This window comes from Myotis yumanensis, unplaced genomic scaffold (assembly GCF_028538775.1).
Source record: "Myotis yumanensis isolate MYYU_CA2020_CCGP unplaced genomic scaffold, mMyoYum1.0.hap1 SCAF_8, whole genome shotgun sequence".
NCBI classification, from domain to species: domain Eukaryota; kingdom Metazoa; phylum Chordata; class Mammalia; order Chiroptera; family Vespertilionidae; genus Myotis; species Myotis yumanensis.
Window position 1 is genome coordinate 63,949,592 of NW_027223759.1, and position 27,764 is coordinate 63,977,355.

The 27,764-nt window shown below is 39.3% G+C and overlaps 1 protein-coding gene across 4 annotated transcripts in view; it reads right to left on the bottom strand.

Annotated features, from left to right (window-relative positions):
- The window catches only part of MBD5 (methyl-CpG binding domain protein 5), a 397,266-nt gene that overhangs the window by 128,306 nt on the left and 241,196 nt on the right, over positions 1-27,764 (bottom strand). The gene's annotated exons all lie outside the window — the stretch shown is intronic.

The window sequence follows — 27,764 nt, forward strand, 5'->3', positions numbered from 1 at the left end:
TTATGATACAAATAATGTATCAAAAACTAGGCAATTTCTTAGTACAGACTTTTAAAAAAGCATGTTTCTCAATGTAATACATACTCTATTACCTTTACAGAGTGGAGGCAATGACTTATTATAAAATATAGAGGGCAAAAAGGTTCCTGGGCAAAGCTTTTGTTACACTTAAACTAGCCAGGTAAAGTTGGGGGATGAAGAATAAATAATTTGTGGCAGGTGGGATGGAGTCTGGGGAGAGAATGAATATAGTAGTTTTATGTATCTCTTGAAATAGCTGTCAATTGTACATCCTCTAAGGGCATTCACTTAAAATATTAATACCATGAATTTGTGTGGTACATTTACATAAAGAATTTAATATTACTCACAAATAGATTAGAATTTACCTTTTCTTCATGGAGGGAGATTATTAATCACAATATTAATGTGCTTCATAATTGTACCAATCTGGATAAAGACTAAGGGATAAACTTCTAACTTTGACCTTTATTCTTATATACCTGGAAAACTTGACACGTTACAGTGAAGCTAGAAGCCCGGAGCACGAATTCATGCATGGGTGGGGTCTGGCTGGCCTGCCCCGATGGGGACCCTCGGGCTGAGCCAGCAGGAGGCCGGGTCGCGGGTGGTTGGCCAGCTGGTCCCGCTCCTGATCAGGGTGTTGGGGACTGACTGGGGGCTGGGCCGACCAGGGGTTGGGGGGCCAATCGGGGCCCAGATCAGGCTGGTTGGCTACCGCAATGCACGTCATGGCCACTGGTTATTCTGGTCGTTCTGCCGTTCCAGTCACTGGCTTTTATATAATAGATAGGCTTTAACTCTTAGTGGGTATACTCAAGTTTAAAAAAGTATTACAGTTTTTTATTTCAGTACTAGAGGCCCATTGCACGAAGAGATTCGTGCAATAGGCCTTCCCTTCCCCTGGCTGCCGGCACCGGTTTTCCTCTGGCACTCAGGACCCAGGCCTTCTCTCTGGATGGAGCCTTCAGTCTTCATGGCTCCGGACGGAGCCTTCAGTCTTGACTCCGCCGCTTCATCCTTACGTATGCAAATTAACCACCATTTTTGTTGGGTTAATTTGTATACTCTCCTGATTGGCTGGTGAGCATAGCGGAGGGACAGTTAATTTACATGTTTGTCTATTATTAGGTAAGATAAGTTCAAACTTTGAGAAATGTTGAAAGAATAGAATGGGGAATTCTCCAGAAACTTCATCCAGCCTTCTCAATTGTTTACATTTTGCCCCATTTGCTAATTGCTATCCAAGAATCTAATTTGTTCTTTGAGAGTAAATTGGAGCAATGCGTCAATTTTCCTCTAAAAATTTCAGTATATCCTTAGAACATGGACATTTTCTTATATAACCACAGTACAATTTTTAAAATAAAGAAATTTAATATATCTAATTTATAGTCCATATTCGTTTTTTAAATTATTGTCCCAATAAAGCCCTCTGTAGTATTATCCTATATAATAAAAGGCCAATATGCAAACTGTCCCCTCGGGAGTTTGACCAAGGGACTGGGAGTTTGATAGCTCGCTATGACGTGTGATGACCACCAGGGGGCAGCGTGGAACATGGCGGGTGACCAGCGGTGGCAGTGGGGCACTGAGGGAGTGGGGGAAGGAGGAAGTGGTGAGGTGGGGAGGCAGGGAACCTGATGGCTGGCCAGGCCTAAGGACCCTACTTGTGCACAAATTTTGTGCATCGGGCCTCTAGTATCTATATAATAAAAGCCTAAGCGACCATTACAGCGTTACGACCAGTTGCTATGATGTGCACTGACCACCAAGGGGCAGATGCTCAATGCAGGAGCTGCCCCCTGGTGGTTAGTGCACTCCCACAGGGGGAGCACTGCTCAGCCTGAAGCCGGGCTCACAGCCGGTGAGCAGTGGCAGGAGCCTCTCCCACCTCCACGGCAGTGCTAAGGAGCAGCGAGCAGGCAGGCAGTAAGGAGCAGGGGGTCCCGGACTGCGAGAGTGCTGTCCCACTGCTGGCTTAGTCTGGAACCCCTCGGGGAAGCTTAGGCCCGATCCTTGCGAGGAGCGGGCCTAAGCTGGCTGGTGGACATCCCCCAAGGGGTCCTAGACTACAAGAGGGCACAGGCCAGGCTGAGAGACCCTGCCCCCTCAGTGCATGAATTTCGTGCACTGGGCCTCTAGCATATATATATAAAACTTCTGGGGCAGGATCCAACCCATCATCAATTATATTTAGTTGTCAATGTCTCTTTAGTTTCCTTAAAAATGAAACATTTACTTTCTCTTTTTGTCTTTCTTGATATTGACATTTTTGAAGAATGCAGGCCAGTTAATTTGGCAAATGTTCCTCATTTTATTAAACTTTTTTTTTCTTTATTGATTAAGGTATTACATATGTGTCCTTATCCCCCCCCTACCCCCCACTCATGCCCTCACCCCCCTGCTGTCTGTGTCCATTGGTTAGGCTTATATGCATGCATACAAGTCCTTTGGTTGATCTCTCCCCTTTACACCCACCCTCCCTTACCTTCCCTCTGAGGTTTGATGGTATGATTGATGCTTCTCTGTCACTGGATCTGTTTCTGTTCATCAGTTTATGTTGTTCATTATATTCCACAAATGAGTGAGATCATGTGATATTTATCTTTCTCTGACTGGCTTATTTCGCTTAGTACAATGCTCTCCAGTTCTATCCATGCTGTTGCAAATGGTAAGATTTCCTTCTTTTTTACCACAGCATAGTATTCCATTGTGTAGATGTACCACAGCTTTTTAATCCATGCATCTGCTGATGGGCACTTAGGCTGTTTCCAAATCTTAGCTATGGTAAATTGTGCTGCTATGAACATAGGGGTGCATATATCCTTTCTGATTGGTGTTTCTAGTTTCTTGGGATATATTCCTAGAAGTGCGATCACTGGGTCAAAAGGGAGTTCCATTTTTAGTTTTTTGAGGAAACTCCATACTGTTCTCCACAGTGGCTGCACCAGTCTGCATTCCCACCAGCAGTGCACAAGTGTTCCTTTTTCTCCACATCCTCGCCAGCACTTGTCATTTGTGGATTTGTTGATGATAGCAAATGTTCCTCATTTTGAGTTTGTCTGATGTTCTTCATGATAAGCTCTAGTTCACACATTTTGGTGGGAATATTACAGAGGCAATACTGTGTCCTTTTCAAGTGCATTATATCAGGAGGCACATGAGATGTGAGTTTAACTAATATTGGTGGTAACTTTTATCTGTTTGTTAATGTAATGCCGTTCAGTTTCTCCACTGTCAAAATACTAGCTTTCCTTTATAATAAATAATTTGTGGGGAAACAATTTTATATAAAACTAGAGGCCCGGTGCATGAAAATTCATGCACTGGAGAGGGAGAGGGGTCCCTCAGCCTGGCCTGCTCACAGTCTGGGAGTCCTCAGGGGCAGGAGGCGACCTGGCCATCAAGGGAAGGTGACGCCCCCATCATACCTCTGCTGTTGCCACTGCTGACAGAGCAAGCCATGGCCAGCCCTGGTTACCTGAGCCTCAGGTGGCCCTGGGAAGCTGACATCTGAGGCTTGCCTGCGCCTCAGGCTGGCCCTAGGTGGCTGGTCAGCAGACATCCGAGGCTTGCCTGCGCCTTGGGCCAGCCCTGGGAGGCTGGGGGGCTGAGGGCGGGTCTGGCCGAACCATGCACCTGCTGCCCCCCCCCCCCCCCCCCCCCCCGCTGGCGGGGATGAAAGGACTGGGGGACTCCGGCGGGGCTGAGGGGACTAGGCACCGCCATCTTGTGGCTATGGGTGCCACCAGCTTTGTGACGGTCAATTTGCATATTCCGTCTTTATTAGATAGGATTTTACTCACTATTTTTTGGTCCACTGATGATTTTCTAACTCCATATCCTTAATTTAGTTGGCATTCTATTAGAAGAAAGAGCTTTCTCTTCTATCTCATTTATTTATTTATTCCTTTATATTAATATATATTGTCAAATTTTCATTTTAAGTGTGTTATAGTTCATTATTATCATTATTTACTTTGATGCTCATATTGTTCCAGATTTGGCCAGTGGGAGTCTCTTCAAGCTGACTCCTACTCCAAATATATTTTGCAAGTAAATTGTTCTTTAAAAAACAACAATACCCAGTTCCACTTTTCACTCTACGTCCAAAGAAATAAAATATTCTTCTATTATTTTTGCTTTCATAGCAGAAAGTTACTATAATGTCAGACTCAAAAGTTTCCTAGAAGAACATGCCATGACATATGACACTGATAATACTAAATTAAGTGATGAAAAGTACTGTTCCTATTTCAAAAAACCATTTCTTCTTTAGCTACTCCTTAGAGTTGTAAGATATGCAATTTTTTTGAATTAAAAAATAATATATGCATGATTTTAGAGTATTTTACCTAAAAACTGTAATGACTAACACCACTTAAACCCTTAGAAATCTTTAACATTCTATTCTAAGTACTCTAAAATCATGCAAATATTATTTTTAATTAAATATAAAAAATCTAATTACATGTGAAGTTGTTATAATGCTACAACCTAAGAGATTTTTTTTCAAATAACACTAGTCCCTCACAAAGTACACATTTGGAGTTCTTTGCTTATAAAAATGTACAGTCCTCTTTTTTTTTCTTTTAAGAAAAAATATAAATAGATAATATTAATCACTGAATATAACATCTTAGAATTACAGAAAGGTTGGGAACATATTCAGTCCTGTATTTCTCAAACTATGTTCTAAGGATCATTTAATATATGTGGCCTAGATATAGGGTAAAAGAAACCTTTAATGCTATATCCATCTTTTGAAAATTCACAGTGCATATTAATATTGGTTATAGTAACTTGCATTATTTTGTTTAATCCAGAATTTCCCAAATTTGAACACAGGGCTTAGCATTTCTTTTAGAAGTTGATTATTAATATTCAGCTGGGAAATGATAAACTCATTTTTTTTAGAAAACAACTGTCTTCTATAATGTCTCTTAATTGATGGCAGATCCATACAGAACGCAAATCTGGCTACTGGTAGTTTTGTGTGTCTGTTGCAATGCACTGCTTCCTGTGGTAACACAGGATCACCTCAGAACCTTCTCAGTGGGTGTCCTCTTACCCAGTATAGTAAGAGTAGAATATAGTTACAGCGAAACATGTTTTGCTCTAACTAATGTCTAGCAGTTGCTGTCCAAAATATAGGATCAGTGAGTGGTTCTTTGTTGTGGAGTTTAGCTTCTGTAACTTAATACACTGACTATATGAACTTTGAAAATAAGGTGCTAGGATGATTTCCTATTTGCCTGACTATATAAATAATGTGAACCCTTCTAATATGAAAGACTGGATTCTGTGCAAAGTTGCAAAGCTATATTAGTAAATATTGGAAAAATTCATTCATTCCTTTAGTATATATCCTACCTTAAAAAAATGGCTTTGAAACAGATCTCTATATTGAAACAGTAAAGAAAGTTTCTGGCACTAGTGTCCTGGAGAACACAGCTCCACAGGATGGTATTTGATGTGATGCAAAATAGTGTTCGAGGTCAATCAAGTTTGTGAAACGTTGGGTTTACAGATTTCTTTTCCCCTGGACTACTCAGAAGCTTTGATTCTAGGCACTGGCTTTCTAGCAGATGGCCTTAGACTTCTCAATTTCGATTCTGCTCATCTGACCAGTCATTTGCAGTTCTCCCTGGCTATATAAAGAAATCCATAAATTAGTTTGGCAAGCTAATCTTTCTATCACTGAGAGAACAAACAAAAATGTAGAGTTGATCTTTAGCACATCTGTGCTTTAATTTTCTTAGCTGAGAACTGCGACACATATTGTTTCTTTTATTTCATAATATTTTTGTAATAAGTAAAGAGAAAACAAATCAGATTTTTTCAGTAATATATGATTCTCTACTTTGAAGTCAGTCGCCTGTGCAGATGTTTTAACTCATTCAGTGCTTTCCCTTCAAGGTTTCATTTTTCACACGGAAGCATTAAAGGGTGAGATAGCTTTATAGATGGGAGAATATGGCTTCCCGAATATACAAGCTGACTTTTTGGAAGAGATGCTCTACACTAATCTAACAGATGCTCTTGATGAACATAATTTTATACTGTAGATTCTAGATACTATTCTATTTTTTAATAATTTAAAAGACTAAACCCAAAATTAGGAAATGGCAACAGACTAACTTGCAGCTTATTGTGGTTAGATTTCAAAATTAGTAGATTGCTATCATTCTAAACACAAGGTAAATACTAGGGGGAAAATCCACAGCCTTATCAAGCATCACCTAAAACTGAAAACTGAAAATGATTATGTGTGTATTCTTAACTGGACTATAAAGCATTGTTTTATATTTGAACATTTTTTGAATATTTAAAACATTTTAATGCCAATTTACAAATGATTGTACAGACTATCAGAGACCTTTTAAAATACCAGTGATATTAAACAGTGTGATTTTAGCAGGTGTATCCAGAATGTTTCTGAGGTTTCACAGTAAATATCAGCAATGCAGCACATTCTACCTCGATTTTTAATATCTAGGTCACATGGACCACTTTGAATACTGTGAATAGGAAAAAAAAAACAAGCAGCAAAATTTCTGTAGAGCCACCAAGAAATCATAATAGCATTCAAATTATGGAAAAAAAAGAAACACCCTGGCATATTATGGTATTTAAAATAACAATTCCTGCATAAAATAGAAGATAGTGCCCTAAAAATTAACTTCTCATCTATTATGTAAACAGAATAAAACCTTTGAGAAGTGTTATTTACTTAATAAAATCTATTTTGCTTTTATTACTCCCTCAGATTTGTTTATGTGGTGAATGTATTTATGTGGTGAATGGGTTTGCACCGTGTGTGTGTGTGTGTGTGTGTGTGTGTGTGCATGCATACAGAAACAGCTAAAAATTGAAAATAAATGTGTTATTAATCAAGAAGCATATGCAATGGAGGAAAAAATCTTGCAGTAGTTAGCAGTAATCAGAAACTATAGCTTCTACTTACAATGAAGGCAAATAGGTATGATAACAATGATATCTGAAATTACAATATTTTATTTACATAAAAAAGACATAGAGGGTTGGCAATATATTTTAATCACAAAAATGCACAGCGGTTTTGTAATTTCTTTTAGCTATAATCATATAGTTGCAGATATTTGGAGCCTGGAAGCATCGTTACTGTAATTTTTTATTCTTTTCCTTGAAATCTACTAAATATTAAGTTTTTAAAATTTCTCCTTGTCCTTTTGCCAAGATATTATGTGAAGGGCAGGAAGGAAATATGTTTCTTAGTAAAAAGAGAGACCCTAACAACCTATAATAAAACTCTGCTACTACTTATAGTTTTTTATATGTTTAGTTCTTCATAAGGGAGATAGAAATGAAAGCAACTTGTCTAAGTGCATTTTTTAAATCTGTTCAATAACACAAAAGGGAAATCATACATACGTCAGCATAACAATTCAGATGGGAAACACTGGAAAACATATTTAAATGACTAGGATTTATATAGAGAGAACTTGGATAGATTATTCATATTATAAAAACCTGACTATAATCAATGTATATTTCTTTAACAGCACTACATCTTACAAATATCTTTTAATCAAGTACATAAAGGAGCTGCTTAAGCCTGCAAGAAAGCAAGGAAAAATGCTTTTTACGCATAAAATTATATTAGTTAGCAGCAGTCCCTTTTAAAGCACTAAAATTTTCACATAGATACAGGTTAGGAGATTTGGATTACAGAATTACTATAATTATGGAGATATTCTCAAGGTTGTTTAAAAATGGGTATATAAAAGAAAATTGGAGAAAAATTAACATTATATATTTTACCTCATTTTAATCATCATTGCCACCCCCAAGAAAGTAATTTTATACTCACTATGGTCAACCAACTACAAATAAGAGATCATAAACTTCTAGAAGTTGAAGTCTGGTTTAAGGTTAATTTATTGCTATTCTATGCAAAATAACTTGTATATTCAATGATAAGAGATGTGTTGGTATTAAGAAATAGATGGAAGGCACTGGTAAAGTAGATAGAGATTATGTCATTTCTGAAGAAAGACATTTTGGTTTTGACTTGGAGAGTATTATAAAAATATAATTTATTAATATACTATGATATAATATATTTACATAATATAATAAGTATGTTTTGCATTTAGTAGGAGAAAAATACTTAACAAATTTCTAGATTATTGTATTCCATTTAGTGCTGGTCCAGTTATGTCTAAGAATGTACTATTTATATCATTATTTTAATAAATTGTTTTACTAAATTATATTTTGTGCTAAGTGGTATAAGTATCATATAATTACATCTAGTAGAACATAGTCTGCTAGTTCATGTTGCTATAATAAAAGTCTAACTAGGGTGACCTTTGTTAAATGACACTTGACCTGGTCAATTTTCTGCTTACAAATTTTCAATGACTTCTAGTTAAAGGTGGTAGGTAGATCATACATATTTTTACTTCACTTGAGAACTACTAAAAAAATAGTACAAAAATGAAAAAAAAATGACACCAGCACAGATGGAAGATAGGTCATCAATAGAGAAGAGTTTTCAAAAAAATGAAAGTGAACTGGAAAACAGAAAAAGACTATTGCAGTGGAGCACAGGAGATCTTGGCCTACAGCAGACAGGGAGTGGTAAAAGCCAAGGTGGTACTCAGCGAAGTAAAGAAACACAGAGAGGTTCAGAGGATGCCTGATAAAAGAGTAGCAGTGAGAATAGGAGTGCGAGGTGGGGCTGAAAATGGGGATATTAATTGCATAAGGAACCTCTGGTATCCACATCTAGTGAAGCAAGGCATTCCTAAAACAACAATCACAGGGTTCCTCTTGGAGGGAATCAATCCTAGAGCAAAGAATAGCTTCGATGTCTGGCACTAAAGAGATTCTCCCCTAGCTAATCACCCTTAACACCAGAAATCAGGAAAAGCTGCATTTGTATGCAAAGTTCCCAATCAGCTATTTATTTTCTCACTGTTAAATATGAACCTGTAACCAAGGATTGTCAGGGATTTACAGAAAGCATCCTGCATAAAAAAAGAGAAATAAAAATAAACAAAAAGAAAAAAGAAGCTGAACTGGAAGCAATGAGTAATGTAGGGAAAAAAAGGATCTTTAAAAGAACTCTAGGAAATCCAAAATGGCAGTGGGCTAGGTGAATGTTACACTCACCTCCTCCCATGACGAAACTGGAATTCCAACTAAACTATAAAACAATCAATCTGAATAATTAACTAAAGACTAGCTGAAGAGAAGTCTTATAACCAAAGACTTACAGAAGAAGCCACAAGACTGGTAGGAAGGGCGGCAATGGGAAAAGGGCTGGCTCTGCTCCCACCTGAGGAGGCTGAGATTCCAGAGGATATCTCAGCTGCAAAGGTTTTTCCTGAGGAGCTTGAGGACTCAACCCCATGCCAGGCTCTCTGGTCCAGAACACCAGGGCTTGAAAAAGGCACCCACATAATATCTGGCTGTGAAAATCAGCGGGGATTCTATCTGCCAGGGGGAGACAGAGACACACGTTCTCTCCTCAAGGGCGAACACACAAAACCATGTTCACAGCCACTCACCTTGGCTTCTGGCAGACGGAGGGTAGAGTGAACTTGAGTCATTTGAGAGATGGCTCTGGGGAAAAAGCTGAAAGGAGAGCCACTGGGACCCCTGTGCTGAGTCACTCTCCTGAACCCCAGACGCTATCTTTCTTGGGAGGAGCATGACCCTCCTAATGGCATCAGCATGGGAGAATGCAACAGCCCTACCCTCTAGATTCCCTGTCACACCAACCTCTGCAGGTCACACCTTGCTGAAGAGTCAGCTGCCTGGGCCAGGATGCAGAGGTCTGGGCAAACCCAGGGGGTGTAAGTGGCTGAGTGGTGTGGCTTTGGGGTGAGGGCCATTCCTCCCACTTTCCTGTGAACCTGCCTGGAGCCTCCCTCTGACAGGACAGCCTTTAGCCCCACCCTCTGGGCTCAAGGTGGCCCCACTTCTTGACTCCAGGTGGCTCTGTCCTGCCTAGGTCTGGGCAGAATCTGGGATAGGCTGAGTTGTGTGGCTTTGGGGCAGGGACCACTTCTCCAACCTTCCCCCAAACCTGACCAGAGCCTCCCTCTCATAGTAGATCCACTAGCCTCACCCCCCTAAGTCCAGGCAGCCCCATCCTGTTGAGGTTGGCCTTCTGGCAGAATTTTGAATACATTTTCAGTTGTGTGACTCTAGGATGAGGGCCATTGTTCCCTCAACCACCCTACTGGTGCTGAGCCCTCCCTTCAATAAAATCAGAAATGAAAGAGGAGAAGTAGCAACTGACTCCACAGAAGTATAAGGGATTATAAGAAAATATTACAGACAACCATATGACAAAAAAATTGGGCTATTGGGATGAAATGGATAAATTCCTAAAAATATACAACTGATTTCCAAAACTGAATCAGGAAGAACCAGAGAATCTGACTAGACAGATTACAATGAATAAAATCGAAGCAGTAATCCTATGTAATAAAAGACTAATATGCAAATAGACCAAATGGTGGAACAACTGAACAACTGGTCGCTATGATGTACGATGACCACCAGGGGGCATGTGCGGAAGTTGGCAGTGGCGGGATGGTAGAGCAGGTTAGTGGGGGCGCCAGACCAAGGGGGCGCGTGATCACTGTCATCGGGACAAGCCTCTGGTGGTTACTGAAAATTCTTTGCTCCCGCGCGCTGTGTCCCACCCAGCACTCACACTTGCTGCCGGTGCTGGCCCCACTCACACCCACTGCCAGTGTCTTCCCCGCTTGCACCCACAGCCAGCACCACCACTCGCACCCGCTGACGGTGCCCAGCGCTGGTCCCAATCACTCGGTGCCGGTTCTGATCACTCAATGCCATCAGCGGGTGTGAGTAGTGGCTGCTGGCCCTGTTCACCCCTGAGGGCTTCTCCACCTCACCATGTTCCTGAGGGGTGATCGGGGCAGCAGTCACTGCTCGCACCCACTAATGGCACTGGCCCAGCTTGAACCTGCTGCTGGCGCTGGCCCCATTCACTCTGTACCGTCAGCAGGTGTGAGTGGGGCCGGCGCCGTCAGCATGTGGGAGCAACGGCGGTGGGAGCAGGGCTGCTGGCAGACGGGACCAGGGGCCACGGCAGGAGGGGCTGGGTGGAGGCGTGGAGGATGGGCCGAGACCTGCCCCTGTGCCTTCTGCATCCTCACAGCCCACAGTTCCTTTCAAGGTGCATGAATTTGTGCACTGAGCCCCTAGTAATCATAATAATCCTATCTAATAATAGACAAACATGGTAACTGACCGTACCTTCGCTACACCTCCCATTGGCTAATCAGCGGGATATACAAATTAACCGCCAACAAAGATGGCGGCTAATTTGCATACTTAAGGCAGGGCGGGAAAGCGCGAGCTGCCATCCAGGCCTCTGTGTGCGACCCCAGATGCCGCCTGCCTGCCGCCCATGATCAGATCCGATCCTGGGGCGCAGGCTAGCCCCGGAAGCCCCAGAATCCACCTGATATGGCAGTAACTCTATCAGTAAGCACTCTGAAAGTCAGTGGCATAAATGCACCAATTAAAAGACAGATTATGAGGGTGAATCAAAAACAAAACCCACTTTAAATATAAAGACACATATAGATTAAAAGTAAATGGCTGCCTAGGAGGCAGAGCTTTTGACGCTGACTGGCATAGAAACTGACCAATCAGAACCAAATTGGCCGGCAGAGGAGGGCAGTTGGGAGCGAGATCAGACTGGCAGGGGAGGGCAGTTAGGGGCAATCAGGCAGATAGGCAGAGAGGTTAGGGGCGATCAGGCAGGCAGGAAGAGGGGTTAGGGGCAATCAGGCAGGTGAGTGGTTAGGAGCCAGGGGTCTCAGATTGTGGGATCGGGCCTAAACCGGTGGTCAGACATCCCCTGAGGGGGTCCCTGTATGGAGTGGGTGCAGGCTGGGCTGAGGGAACCTCCACTCTCCATGCACGAATTTCGTGCACTGAGCCTCTAGTAATCCTATCTAATAATAGACAAAGATTGAAATTAACCGTACCTCTGCTATGCTTCCCATTGGCTAATCAGCGAGATATGCAAATTAACCACTAACAAAGATGGCGGCTGGCAGCCATGCAGCTGAAGTGAGCAAGAGGCTTGCTTGCTCCAGTGATGGAGGAAGCCATGCTTCCTCCATGCTGCAGTCGGGCTCTGAGCTCCACTCTAAGCAACAAAGTTGCAATTATAGAACCTAAAAAACCCCAGATACCTGCTTTCAGCAGGCCATGGCCTCAGAGCTGGAGCAGCAACAAAGTTTCAATTATAGAAGGTAAATAAATCCCAGAATTAAAATAAAAGAAAAAAAGGAGAGGCTGGGAGCTTCAGTCACCAGTGGGCTTGGCCAGCCTGAAAACGGCCCTCAGTCCCTCATCCAGGCTGGCCAGGCACCACAGTGCGGACCCCCACCCTAAAGGGGGTGCAGACAGCCTTAAAACAGCCATCAGCCCCTCATCCAGGCTGTCCAGGCACCACAGTGCGGACCCCCACCCTAAAGGGGGTGCAGACAGCCTTAAAACAGCCATCAGCCCCTCATCCAGGCTGGCCAGGCACCCCAGTGGGGACCCCCACCCTGAAGGGGGTGTGACCAGCTGCAAACAGCCATCAGCCCCTCACCCAGGCTGGCCAGGCACTCAAGCGGGAACCCCACCCTGATCTGGGACACCCTTCAGGGCAAACCAGCCGGCCCCCACCTGTGCACCAGGACTCTATCCTATATAGTAAAAGGGTAATATGCAAACTGACCCTAACAGCAGAAAGACTGGGAATGACTGGTCACTATGACACACACTGACCACCAGGGGGCAGCTTAGGCCCAATCCCCTGGGGAGCAGGCCTAAGCCAGCAGGTGGTCATCCCCCGAGGGGTCCCAGACTGCAAGAAGGCACAGGCTGGGCTGAGGGACCTCCCCCCCCCCCCCCGCCGAGTGCACAAATTTTTGTGCACCGGGCCTCTAGTAATAATAATAATACTCCCCCCAATAAACCTCCTGGACCAGATGGCCACACAGGTAAATTTTATTAAACATTCAAAGATCTAACACCTAATCTTCTCAAACTATTCCCAAAATTCAAGAGGAGGGAAGATTCACAAGCTCATTTTGTAAGGCCAGCAGTATCCTAATTCCAAAAGCAGATAAGGACACTACAAATTGAAAAATTATAGACTAATAACTCTGTTGAATACAAATTCTCAACAAAATATTAGCAAACCAGATCCAGCAAACCATTTAAAAAAAATCATGCAACTTGATCAAGTAGGTTTTATTCCAGGGATGCAAGATCGGTACAATATTGGTAAAGCAATAAATGTAATACACCACATAAATAAAATGAAGCATAAAAATCGTATGATCTTACCAACAGATGCAGAAAAAGCAGCTGATAAAATCCAGCACCCATTTATGATTAAATCTCTCAGCAAAGTGAGATTAGAGGAAACATACTGCAATATGATAAAGGCCATATTTGATAAACCTAGAGCTAACATCATACTCAAAGGGCAAAAACTAAAAGTGTTCCAATTAAGATCTGGAACAAGACAGGATGTCTACTTTCACAACTTTTATTCAACATAGTACTGGAAGTCCTGGCCACTGCAATTAGAGAATAAGAAGAAGAAATAAAACTGTTATTATTTGTAGATGACATGATACTAAAGATTCCATTCCAAAACTACTATAACTGACAAATGAATTCAGTAAAGTAGCAGGATACAAAATAAATATCCAGAAATCAGTTGCATTTATACACAAATAGAGACCCAGTGCACGAAATTTGTGCACTCGGGATGGGGTCTCTTAGCTCAGCCTGCAGTCTCTTGCAGTCCAGGAGCCCTCCGGGGATGTCCAACTGACAGCTTTCGGAGCGGGCCTAAGCCGGCAGTCGGATATACTTAGCCCTGCCTTGGAGGCAGGTGAGGCTCCTGCCACAGCCGCTGTGCTCACCAGCTGTGAGCCTGGCTTCTGGATGAGCGGCGCTCCCTCTGTGGCAGCATTCTGACCACCAGGGGGCAGCTCCTGCATTGAGCATCTGCCCCCTGGTGGTCAGTGCATGTCATAGCGACTGGTTGACCAGTCAACTGTCTGCCCCCTGGTGGTCAGTGCACATCATAGCGAATGGTTGAGTGGCCTTAGCATATCATTAGCATATTACTCTTTGATTGGTTGAACAGACGACTGGATGACTGGACACTTAGCATATTAGGCTTTTATTATATAGGATAATGAGCTATCGGAAGGGGAAACTAAGAAAGCAATCCCATTTATAATTGTATTAAAAATATCTTGGAGTAAACTTAACCAAGGATGCAAAAGACCTGTAGTCAAAAAATTGTAAGACACTGAAGAAATTGAAGATACAAATAAATTGAAGCATATATCATGTTCATAGATAGGAAAAATTAACATAATTAAAATATCCATACTATCCAAAGTATTCTATAGATTCAATGTAATTCCAATCAAGATACTAATATGTATCTCATAGAACTAGAACAAGTATTCCAAAAATTTATAAACCACAAAAGACCCCAAATAGCAACAAAAATCTAGAGAAAGAAGAAGAAATCTGGAGGAATCATGCTACCTGATATCAAATTATACTACAAGGCCATAGTAATAAAAACAGCATGGTACTGGCATAAAAACAGACATATAGATTAATGGAACAAAATAGAGAGCCAAGAAATAAATCCACACCTTCAAAGTTAATTAATATTTGGCAAAGGAGGCATGAACACATAATGGGGTAAAGAGAGTCTATTCAATAAATGGTATTGGGAAAATTGTACAGATACATGCAAAAATTTATATTAGACCATTTTCTCACACCATACACAAGAATAAACTCAAAATGTATTAAAGACTTAAATGTAAGACTTGAACGCTTAAAAATCCTAGAAGAAAACATAGGCAGTAAAAATCATGAACATTTCTCATACCAATATTTTTTGACTCCTCAAGCAAAGGAAAGAAAAACAAACGAACAAATGGAACTACATAAAACTAAAAAGCTTTCGTACAGCAAAAGAATAATAAAATAAATTAAAGGACAACCCACTGAAATACTAATTAGAAAGATATATACACTCCCATGTTCATTGCAATGTATTTACTAGTAAAAATTTGGAATTAAATCAAATGCCCATTAGTAGTAGGTAAGTGGATAAAAATGTTGTGGTACATTTACACAATGGAATACTACTTGGCCATAAAAAAGAAGGAAATCTTATTTTTTTGTGACAGCATGGATGGATCTGGAAAGTATTATGCTAATGAAATAAGCCAGTCAAAGAAAGACAAGTAAATATCATATGATTTCACCAATACTTGAAATCTAATGGACAAAACAAACAAACAAACAAGCTAGAAACAGACTCATATGTACGGAAAACAGACTGACCACTATTAGAGGAGAGCTGAGTGTAAAAGGTGAAGGGATTAAGCAACAAATAAACAAACAAACAAACAAAAGCACTCACAGACACAGACAACAATATGGTGGTTACCAGAAGGAAAAGGGGAGTGGGAGGATAAATTGTGACAGAAAGAGAATTGACTTTGGATGGTGAAGATGCAATACAGAGCATAATTATAAAATTGTACACCTGAAACCTATATAATTTTATTAACCAATGTAACTAAATAAATGCAATAAAATTTTTTTTAAAATCTACCAAATCAGAGAAATAGTTGTCTTTTTTAAAAAACAAAAACAAAAACTTCTAACTAGTTTTCTCAGGAACAGTGAGTAGATGTCATATCTACAAAATAATAATGATTATAATAGTAACTAGAGGCATGGTGCACAAAAATTTGTGCACTTGGGGGTGTCCCTCAGCCCAGCCTGTGCCCTCTTGCAGTCTGGGACCCCTCGGGGGATGACCACCTGCTGGCTTAGGCCCGCTCTCTGGGGGATTAGGCCTAAACTGGCAGTCAGATATCTCTCTGGCAGCCCAGGAGCCCTCGGGGGATGTCCACTTGCCAGCAGGGAGCAGGCCTAAGCTGCAGTCGGACATCCTTAGTGCTGCTAATTGGAAGGAGAGTCTCCCACCACCACCACTGTGCTGGCAGCCATCAGCCTGGCTTGTGGCTGAGCAGAGCTCCCCCTATGGGAGTGCACTGACCACCAGAGGGCAGCTCCTTCATTGAGCATCTGCCCCCTGGTGGTCAGTGTGTGTCATAGTGACCAGTCATTCTCAGTCTTTCTGCTGTTAGGGTCAGTTTGCATATTACCCTTTTACTATATAGGATAGAGTCCTGGTGCACGGGTGGGGGCTGGCTGGTTTGCCCTGAAGGGTGTCCCGGATCAGGGTGGGGGTCCCGCTTGGGTGCCTGGCCAGCCTGGGTGAGGGGCTGATGGCTGTTTGCAGCTGGTCACACCCCCTTCAGGATGGAGGTTCCCACTGGGGTGCCTGGCCAGCCTGGTTGAGGGGCTGAGGGCTGTTTTCAGGCTGGCCACGCCCCCGGGCAACCCAAGCTCCCAGCCTCTCCTTTTTACTTTTTTTTTGTTCCTGGGATTTATTTATCTTCCATAATTGAAACTTTGTAGCCTTGAGCGGAGCCCAGGTCCGGCTGGAAGCTGGTATCTGGGATTTATTTATCTTCTATAATTGAAACTTTGTAGCCTTAAGCAGAGCCCAGTACAGGCCAGAACAGGCAGGAAGCTTGGCTTCCTCCATCACCGGGGGCAACCCAAGCCTCCTGCTCACTCCAGCTCTGTGGCTGCCGCCATCATAGTTGAGTTAATTTGCATACTCGCTCCTGATTGGCTGGTGGGCATGGCTTGTGGGTGTAGTGGAGTGGCCGAGTGACAGAGTGATGATTAATTTGCATCTTTCTCTTTTATTAGTGTAGATGATTATAGCAAATACATATGAGGTTTACTATATTCCAGATATTATTGTTAGTGTTTTATGTTTATCAACTCATTGAATCCTCTGACCTCTAAATCCGATGTACTATTATCACATTTCATATTAGGTCAGAGACACACAATGTAAAATTGCTCAAGGTCACAGAGTTATTAAATGTGAGAGATAGAGTTTCAACCCCAGTCTGATTCCAAAAATTACTGCTCTTAATCAATGCCCTTTTCAGCTTAAAACTAAGAAGCAAAACAAAAAATGACAAACAAACTAAAACTCCAGAGTGTGAAAGATTCTTAGAAAACAAAAACATAATTTTCCATTTCAAGCCTCCTATAAATCTTTTTTTTTTTTTTTTTGGTCTTGTTTAGAAATTGAAAGCATTGCCTAAGAGCAGATTTTAAAAAACAGAAAGTATCACTGAAAAGATATGACATTAGCTACTCAACTCATGTGGTCCTTCATAGAATAATAGAAGCTAAAGAGGAAAGAATAAGAAGGAAAAGAAAAGGAGAAGAATTGCTAAAGATATAATACGGGGTAATATTTTAGAGATGAAACTCCTCAGATGAAAGTGTTCACTAAATACAACATGAATAGAAAAAAGCCTACACCTACATCATTAGGAAGTGAAAAAATGCCAAGAAAAACAAGGGTAGGCTCCAAAAATGGTCAGAAGAAAAGAGCAGATGAGCTACAAAGAACTGAGGCTGGTGGGAATGAATTTTAGAAGTCTGTGGAACATCACCTTCCAAATTCAGAGATAAAGTAGAATTTAGATGACACACAGATTGGCAACAATTGTTTCTCCTCAGCATATTCTTTAAAGGCCTTATCTACAAGTTTTAACACAATGACTCATATTTTTTAAAAAAGCAAGTAGAAGTGGTACAAAATGTGAGTTTTTAGACATGGAAAACTACACTGCTATATAAAAGAAGGAACTTTTGACGTCTCAAACATCAAAACATGCCATCTTTTGCCCTGGCCAGTTTGGCTCAGTGGATAGAGTGTCGGCCTGCAGACTAAAAGGTCCCAGGTTCGATTCTGTTCTAGGGCACATGCCTGGGTTGTGGGCTCGGTCCAATGTGCAGGAGGCAGCCAATTAATGATTCCCTCTTATCACTGATGTTTCTAGCTCTCTCTCTCTCTCTCTCTCTCTCTCTCTCTTCCCCTCTGAAAACAATAAAAATATATTAAAAACAAAACAAAAACATGGCATCTTTTAATGCATTTTTCTCCCTTGTCAATAATGATGCATACATCCCCACTCCAACCCCACCTCTCTTCTTCTCCCCCACAACACCCCTCCTCCCCAATCAGGTCCTACTCCTAGGCTTATATGTTCTGAAGTTAGGTCCTGGATACACCTCTAGTGAAAAATAAAATAAAGAACATTTCAAACATGTGAAAGTTATCATTTCTTAGGAAGTTGCTAAGGATATGCTTCACTAAAGTAGGCTGTACAAAGAGAAAGAAAATATAAAAATGCAGATAGAAAACATAAAAAAGAACCAATCAGAAACAAAGAATACAGTATCTGAAAGAAGACTACATTAGAGGGAATCAACAGTAGATTAGAGAAAGCAGAGGATAAAATCAGCAATTTGAAAGATAAGATCCCAGAAAATACTCAATCAGAATAGCAAAAGGAAAGAAAGAATCCAAAACATGAGAAGAGTATACATCAAGTGTACCAACATTTGCATCTGGGGATTCTAGAAGGGAAGAGAGAACGCAAGAAATTGAAACCTATTTTAAAAAATGACATAAAACTTCCCTAATGTGGTGAAGGAAACAGACATACATACAGGTCCAGGAAGTACAGAGAGTCCAAAACTGAACCCAAAGAGGCCACACCAAGATACATCATAATTAAAATGCAAAAGGTTAAAGACAAAGAGAAAATCTTAAAAGCAGCAAGAAAAAGCAGTTAGTTACATATAAGGGCGCTCCCATAAGAATGTCAGCTGATTTCTCAACAGAAACTTTGTAGGCCAGAAGGGATTGCCAAGCAATATTAAAAGTGATGCAGACTGGTGCAGCCACTGTGGAAAACAGTATGGAGTTTCCTCAAAAAGTTAAAAATGGAACTCCCATTCGACCCAGTAATCCCACTTCTAAGAATATATACCAAGAAATCTGAATCACCAATCAGAAAGGACATATGCACCCCTATGTTCATAGCAGCACAATATACAATAGCTAAGATTTGTAAACAGCCTAAGTGCCCATCAACAGATGAGTGCATTAAAAACCTGTGGTACATCTACACAATGGAATACTACGCTGCTATAAAAAAGATGAAACTTTTACCATTTGTAACAGCATGGATGGACCTGGAGATCATTATGCTAAGCAAAATAAGCCAGTTGGAGAAAGATAAATATCACATGATCTCACTCATTTGTGGAATATGATGAAAAACATAGACTGATGACCAAAAATGGATCCAGAGACAGAGAAGCACCGAACGGACTGTCAAACTTCAGGGGAAAGGTAAGGGAGGGTGTGTGTGTGGGATGTAAGAGATCAGCTAAAGGACTTGTATGCATGAATATTAGCATAACCAATGGTCACAGACACTGTGGCGGTTGGGGCTTGTCCTTGGGGATGGGAGTGGCCAGGGAGGGGTCGATGGGGGGGGGGGGGGGAAGGAGACATATGTAATACTTTAAACAACAAAAAAAAGAAATTAAAAAAAAAGTGTTAAAAAGCAAGGACCTACAACCAAGATTACTCTCCCCAGGAGAGCTATAATTTAGAATGGAAGGACAGATAAAGAGCTTTCCAGACAAGAAAAAGCCAAAGGAGTTCATTACCATGAAACTAGTATTGCAACAATGTTAAAGAATCTTATTTAAGAAGAATAAAATAAAAAGACCAAAAATAAAAATTATAAAATGGCAGTAAATATATATCTATTAATAATTACTTTAAATGCAAATGGATTAAATGTTCCAATCAAAATACATAAGGTGGCTGAATGAATAACAAAACAACACCCTTAAATAATACAGAATTTTAATTTTTTTTTAAAAAAGTTTGCTGCCTGCAAAAGATTCACTTCAAATCAAAAGACACAGGCTGAAACTAAGGAATGTAAAAAGTATTTTATGACATTGGAAACAAAAACAAAACAGCTGGCATAGCAATACTTATACCAGACAAAATAATCTTTAAAAAAAAGGATATTACAAGAGATAAAGAAGGACCCAGCAATTCCACTTCTGGGTGTTAAGCCAAAGAAACCCAAAACACTAGATTGAAAAAATATATGCATCCATGAGTTCACTGCAGCATTATTTAAAATAGCCAAGATAGGGAAGCAACATAAGTGTCCACCAACAAATGAATAAACAAAGAAGTGGGACATATACAATGAAATATGACTCAGCCATAAAAAAAAAAAGAATGAAATCTTGCCATCTGCAACAATATGGATGGACTTAGAGGTATTGTGCTGGGTGAAATAAATTAGACAGAAAAAGATAAAAAACATTATGATTTCACTTACATGTGGAATCTAAGAAACAAAGCAAATGAACAAGCAAAAAAGATCCAGACTCATAGATATAGAGAACATTTTGAGAGTTGTCAGATGGGAAGAAGGTTGGGGGCAGGGGGGGATGAACAAAAAGGGTGAAGGAATTAAGAAGTACAAATTGGTAGTTACAGAATAGTCATGGGGATGTAATGCACAGCATAGGGAATATAGTTAATAATAATGTAATAACTATGTATGGTGTCAGATGGATAGTAGATTTATTGGGGTGATCACTTTGTAAGTTATATAAATGTCTGATCACTGGGTTGTTCATCTGAAATGATATAATATTGTATGCCAACTGTAACTAAAAAATAAAATATATAAAAAATGAAGCAATTTTAAAAATTAGAAAAAATAAAAATAATACAAAAAGACAAAAGGCAATTCCAAATTTTAAGAAAACAAAAAAATTGCATAAATAAAGACATATAACCAAAAAAGAACATTTGAAAATATAATTAACCATTAATTCAAATGATTCTGTGTCTGGCACTGATTTAGCTACTGAGAATATAATAGTGAAGGGGAAAATAATAATTTAGTTAAAACAGATAATAATCGTCTTCTTGAAGCTATAGCCAAGAATGTACAAAGTGACAATAATTTCAGAAATTAGGTGAAATGAAAATACGTTATTTATATTAACAATAAATACTATGTAGAAAAAAATAACAAGGAAAACAGAGCAAGAATGCCAGGTAATAGAATGGATATTTCCAATAAGATGACCAGGAATGGCCCCACTGAGCAGCTGCCACTTGGGTCAAGAATTTAAAGAAGGGAAGGACCAAGCAATGTGGTAATCTGGGTGAATGAATTTCCAGATTGAGGAAACAGCAGATGCAAAGGCCCCTTTAACACAATAATATAAATACTTAATTGTAGTGATAAAGTAAATGTAAATAAAACCAATTTTAGAAATATAAAAATGAAAGGACTGAGAACAGAACCATGAAGTAGATGTGTGCACTAATACTCTCATCTGACACAGGGAACAATCCCCAAAGCAGCATTAATAGTTAATGGGACAAAAAAACAAAGGTACTAGTTTATTACCCACAGTTACAATAGAGAAACCAAAAATAGAGATAAAACTAAATGAATAATGATAGAGAAAAGGTGGAGGGGGGTAGGGTGAGTGAGTGTATAAGGCGTGCGCGCCTGCGTGTGTGTGAATGTGTATGTTAATACATGATGCTTTAAAATGATAAGTAAAAAATAGGATGAGGAGGTAGATTACTTTTACCTGGAAAAATGAAGATAAATATCAGGAAGAAAATGGAAAGAGGTGAGGCTTAAGTGGGAAAAGCTGGACCAAAGAACTATTGATTTTAACCATGTGTGTTATTAATTTGATTTAAACACACACATACCCTTTGGAGATTTTCCATTGCTCTTAGAATATAAAAAACCTAAACACAGCCTACAGGGCCCTGCCTGCCTTACCAGCCTCACCTCAAGCCTCCCTCTCCTAAACACTCTGCTTTAGCCACACTAGTCTCCTTTCAGGTTTCTCTAGCCTCTGAAATCTTCGGTCTATGCTAGCCCTTCCATATGGAATGTTTCTGGCCCATTACTGCCCCCCAGCCCCGTCCCTGGGCTGATTTATCATTAGGCACAGTAGGCACAAATGCCTAGGGCTTATAATATTTTAAGGTTCCATGAAATGTTTTAATTTCTTTTTTAAAATATATTTTTATTGATTTCAGAGAGAGAGAGAGAGAGAGAGAGGGAGAGAGAGAGAGAGAGAGAGAGAGAGAGAGAGAAAGAAAGAAGGAAGGAAGGAAGGAAGGAAGGAAGGAAGGAAGGAAGGAAGGAAGGAAGGAAGGAAGGAAGGAAGGAAGGAAGGAAAGAAACATCAAGGATGAGAGAGAATTATTGATTAGCTGCCTCCTGCACGCCCCCCACTGGAGATCGAGCTGCAACCTGGGCATGTGCCCTTGACCAGAATCGAACCTGGGACCTTTCAGTCAGCAGGCTGATGCTCTATCTACTGAGCTAAACCTGTTAGGGCTGTTTTAATTTCTTATAAAATAATACAAAAAAACCTTTCAGTCCCATGAAATGTTTTAATGTATAATGTTAACATATTTGTCTTCATATCAATATAATTGCAAAATATAATTTTAATATATTTTCTGGAGGCAGGAGACATGAAGGCAAAAGAGTCTAGAGCCCACAAAAGTCATAATGTTGCCCCTGCCTGTCCTCCTTCCCAATTCCACTTGGCCCTGTGGATCCCACTCATCCCTCAGATCTCAGCCTGATTCAGAATACAAGAAGTCCCTGTATATGTTCTTCCATCACCTTGTAATACGGAAATGAAATAAATTATTGTGTGATTTTGTATTTAATGAAACCATGTCTACCTTATTTGCCACTATCTCCCCAGCATGAAGACTTGTGTGAAGTGATGTGAGACCCTGAAGGGCTGATAATTTTCTACTGTGCTCTCAAGTCCTTGTTCAGTTTTCTGTTGCTGGATTCCCTACTTATTATTTAATTTCTTATTGATTCAGTTTCCTCATTTTAAAAATGGGGAAAATAATGGAGTTATGAGTTAGAACTGTACCCAGTATATAGTAAACACTATTTAAAGGTTTATTTATTCTCATTCATGTTATTAGATGATTACTATTATTTTTATTACTATTATCATCATTATTATTCCATACATTGGGTGAGGTAAGTGAATGTTTAGTTTGTTAATTCTTTCCCTTTTACTATCTATTATGGAAATATGTTTTAAAAGGGTAGGGTCATTTTAACTTGTCACAAATTTTTAGGAAAGAGAGAAAATAGCTATAAAGATAGAAGGAAACTGAGATTTTGGTACCTGAAAATACATAATTATCCATGAATTAAAGACTTTAGGGCTTTCAAAATATCCACACTAACCAGTTCATAATTTTACATGATGATATCAGGCTAGAAGAATATTTTCAGCAAAGAATAGTAAATAAGAATTCTCTCAAACATAAATTTCCATGAAAAATCTCATAAAAATGAGATGTGGCATTCATTATCTTTATTATTATTATTTTTTATTTTTATTGATTTCAGAGAGGAAGGGAGAGGGAGAGATAGAAACATCAATGATGAGAGAGAATCATTGATCGGCTGCCTCCTGCACGCCCTCTACTGGGGATCGAGCCTGCAACCCGGGCATGTGTCCTTGACCAGTATGGAACCTGGGACCCTTCAGTCTGCAGGCTGATGCTCTATTCACTGAGCCAAACCGGCGAAGGCTGTTATCTTTTTTAAAACAAAAATCTTACCTATTTCCCCTGAATAGATGTAGAGACATATCTGAACACAATTTTCAACAGTGATATTACTTTCTTGGTGTTACAATTTTTTATACATAATTCCGTCTACAGGCAAATTAATATACATACCCAAAGCAGTAAAAATAAAATAAAACCACAGGACCTGAAAAACCTACCAAGGGTTTTTGTTTTGGTAAACATTTATGTTACCATTTAAACTTCAGACTCCTGAGATGGTCCTTGGTATAAAGTGACAGCTTCTGGTTTGATTCCCTCTGGTATTTCAAACAATACTCGCCAACCTAAAGACCAGTGTTTGGAGGCTGTATGGCTGGCTATGTGCGTCAATGTCCCAAGGCTTTGCCTCAGGCCTATAATCTCCCCTAATCATTATTCACAATCCCTCAGAAAAGCCTCAAGCTAAAACTGTGATTGCTATTGCTATTTAGAACTAAACTTGCATACTCGTTTTTGAAAATCATTTCTTCTTTCATGATTTATTTTTTTGTCTAATTCATGCACCTATAGAGATCCACTAAAGTAAGCATGAAAACCTAGAGCAACAAGCAATCTGTTTGGACTGTTGCTTTCTTCACTAATTTATTAAAAAGATATTTTAATAACAAAAATACTTAGGGACTGCATTGCATAATACATGCAACTGGATATATAAAGTCCTTAAAGGGGATATGAAAAGCAGTGATAATGGAGAAGAGTTTGGTAACTTCAGAATTTTGTAATACTGTTGTCATAAGACATCGTTTATTCAAAAATCCAAAATAAATTTTTTTAAATGCAAAAATGAATTGAGGGATGCAATGGTTCCTGAAAATCAGAATAAGCCAGAGTTAAATCACACCACAAATTTCTTTAACTAGACCTTTCACTTTTTTTTTTTTTACTTGGGATGTCAAAATATTATTTCTTGCCATCTATTCTGCCTAAAGTTCCCACTCCTGTCTTATTTCTAGGATTGAACATTGCAATCCTTTCTCTGTTCTTCCCATAATTCTGTCTGCTTGAGTGATAGTGAAATACAACGTCTTACTGAGGGAGGGCTATATGTCTCAGACTCCCTGGATTAGCGTCAGTTGCCTTACCTCTATAAAAGGGATAATAATAGTTCTTACCGCAAAGTATATGTGAGGATTAAATGAGACAAACGATAGAAAATATTTAGTAGATTCTCTGGTTTAGAGTAAGCACTCAATAATTGTTACTTATTGTTGTTAATAATGATAACTTTTTAGAACCTTTTAAATGTCTTCTGAGAAAACTATAAATAAAAACCATTTGCATGACTTCGGACAAACGTGAGTTAAACTCTCTGTTCTTTTGTTTTCTCATTCATAAAATAATATGATCTGACAATACTAACACAAAGATCTCTATTAACTATTAAATCTTACATGATTTTACTTAGCTGTGACTAAGGCTCATACTTATTTTCCTCCTCTGCTTTTCATATACATTGACAATTCTATTTCTAGTTGAGACTAACTTTGCTTTTGTATCTTTCTTTATATAAGAACCATATCTGATTATGTTCTGTACTCTTTCTGGCAGTAGTAATCATGGGATATCTTGCTAATTTCCAATGAACTATTATATTCACTATCAAACGCCATAGAAGACCCTAAGAAAGTATTGCTTTCTTGCCCGTCTGATGTGGCTCAATGGCTGAGCATTGACCTATGAACCAGGAGGTCATGGTTCAATTCCCGGGCAGGGAACAGGCCTAGGTTATGGGCTCAATCCCCAGTGTGGGCATGTGGGAGGCAGCTGATCTATGATTCTCTCTCAACATTGATGAGTCTATTTCTCTATCCCTCTCCTTCCCTCTCTCTAAAAAAAAAAAAAAAAGAAAAAAAAGGTACTCGTTTTTTTTTAACTGATATCTTAAAAAGTAATCAGATATTAATCACATAAAACATGTAAATATGCTGCTATAAAAAAAGAAGGAACTTTTAACATCTGCAACAACATGGATGGAACTGGAGAACATTATGCTAAGCGAAATAAGCCAGTCAGGGAAAGATAAATATCACATGTTCTCACTCAATATGTGGGATATAATGATCAACATAATTTGATGAACAAGAATAGATTGATCCAGAGACAAATGGTAGGGAAAGAGGCGGGGTTAGAGAGCAACCAAAGGACTTGTATGCATGCATATTAGCATAACCAATGGACACAGACACTGGGAGCTTGCCTGGGGTGGGAAGGGCTGGGGCGGGGTCAATTGGGGAAAAAGAAGACATATGTAAAACTTTAGACAATAAAAGAAAAAAAAACATATAAAATTTTGTATTCCATCTAAACCAAGGATTCAAAAAAAATCTGCTACGTTTCTGGAGAGGCATATGTCAAGTTTTATTCAAAAGTCTTGAAAAATTCCCCATTAATGTAGTAAAACAATTAGCAATTTAGGACAGTACCTTCTGAGGACAGAAAAATAATATCTATATTGTGGTGTAAAAAGAGTTATAATAAGGCTTATCTTCAGTAAAAATGGAAACTGAGGCTTTTTATTGATTGATTTAACTTTAGCAACAAAAAAAGTATGGGTCATAGATATATGTATATTTAAAGCATGAAAAATGAGTAACACATATTTTTTTTTTTGGTCAGTATATTAAATTCTTATGGAGGCTATTTTAAAATTATAAATTACAAAACACTAATCTTAGCTAATGTTGATGTTTGGTATAACATTAAGTATGTTGTAGTGGAAGTCAATGATTTCAGCAAGAAAAACTATGGCAGATGTAAAATACAGGTTAGGTAAAACTACCTTTAGAGTTACTCTCATACTGAAATATTAATAGATGAAATAACTTAATGTCTGCCTTTGCTTCAACATACTACAAGAGTTTTAAAAGAAAAAGATTAGCCATGAGTTGTTAATCATTGAGGCCAGATTGAAATACATGGGGGTTTATTATACTACTAGAGGCCCAGTGCATGGATTTGTGCACTGGTGAGGTCCGATGACCTGGCCTGTGCCCTCTCGCAATCTGGGACCCTTCGGGGGATGTTGGAGAACCGGTTCCATCCCGATCTCCGCAGGCCAGGCCGAAGGACCCCTCTAGTATGCATATAAGATCTTTGGTTAATCTCTTCCCACCCTCTCTCCTTCCCCCTCCCCTCTGAGATTCATCAGTGTGTTCCATGTTTCCATGCCTGTGCGTTGAGCATCTGTCCCCTGGTGGTCATTATGTATTATAGCTACTGGCTGGTCAGCCAATCGGCTGGTCACTTAGGCTTTTATATCTATAGAATAGATTCTCCCAAATCTTCTATGTTTGAAACTATCCATAATAAAGTTTTTTAGAAAAAGCCAATGAACATACAGACACCAAATTCAGAATCCATGATGATGACAGAATGATTGAACCTCATAAGATGCCAACCTTACATGGCAAAATTAAAATACATAAAATAAAACAAAACATAAAAAGAGGAAAATGAGGGAAAACATAATTGTACCATGTGATTTACAGTGTTAATATTCTTAATATGATTCTTGATTCTTTGTAATCAAAAAAATCCATTAAAAAGCCTAAGAAAAATTTGAAATGGGGCATAAATGAGATGGTCATAAAAGAAAAATAATGGGCAAATGAAAGTATAAAAAGACATTTATCTCACTAGCAATCAAGTAAATGAAAATTAAAATACCATATACTTTTCTCATATCAGATTTATGTAAAACATAAACAGTTACTATCAAATGATAAAACTACAGTGAAAGTGGCACTCCTCCATACTGCTGGTAAAAATGCAATTTGTAGACTTTCAGTATATTTACTCTTTGATCCACCAATTCCCTTTTAAAGAATATACCGTAAGCAAGTATTTTCCAAAGTGTTAAGTGGGATGTTATCAGGTGTGTATTATGTGTATGTGTGCAAGTCTAAATTTAATTTGAAATGTAAATGTATACAATGGCACTTAAATATATTCCCCTTTAACATTTCCTTTTGCTTTTTATAACAAAGACTTTATTTTTTAGAGAAGTTTTGGACTC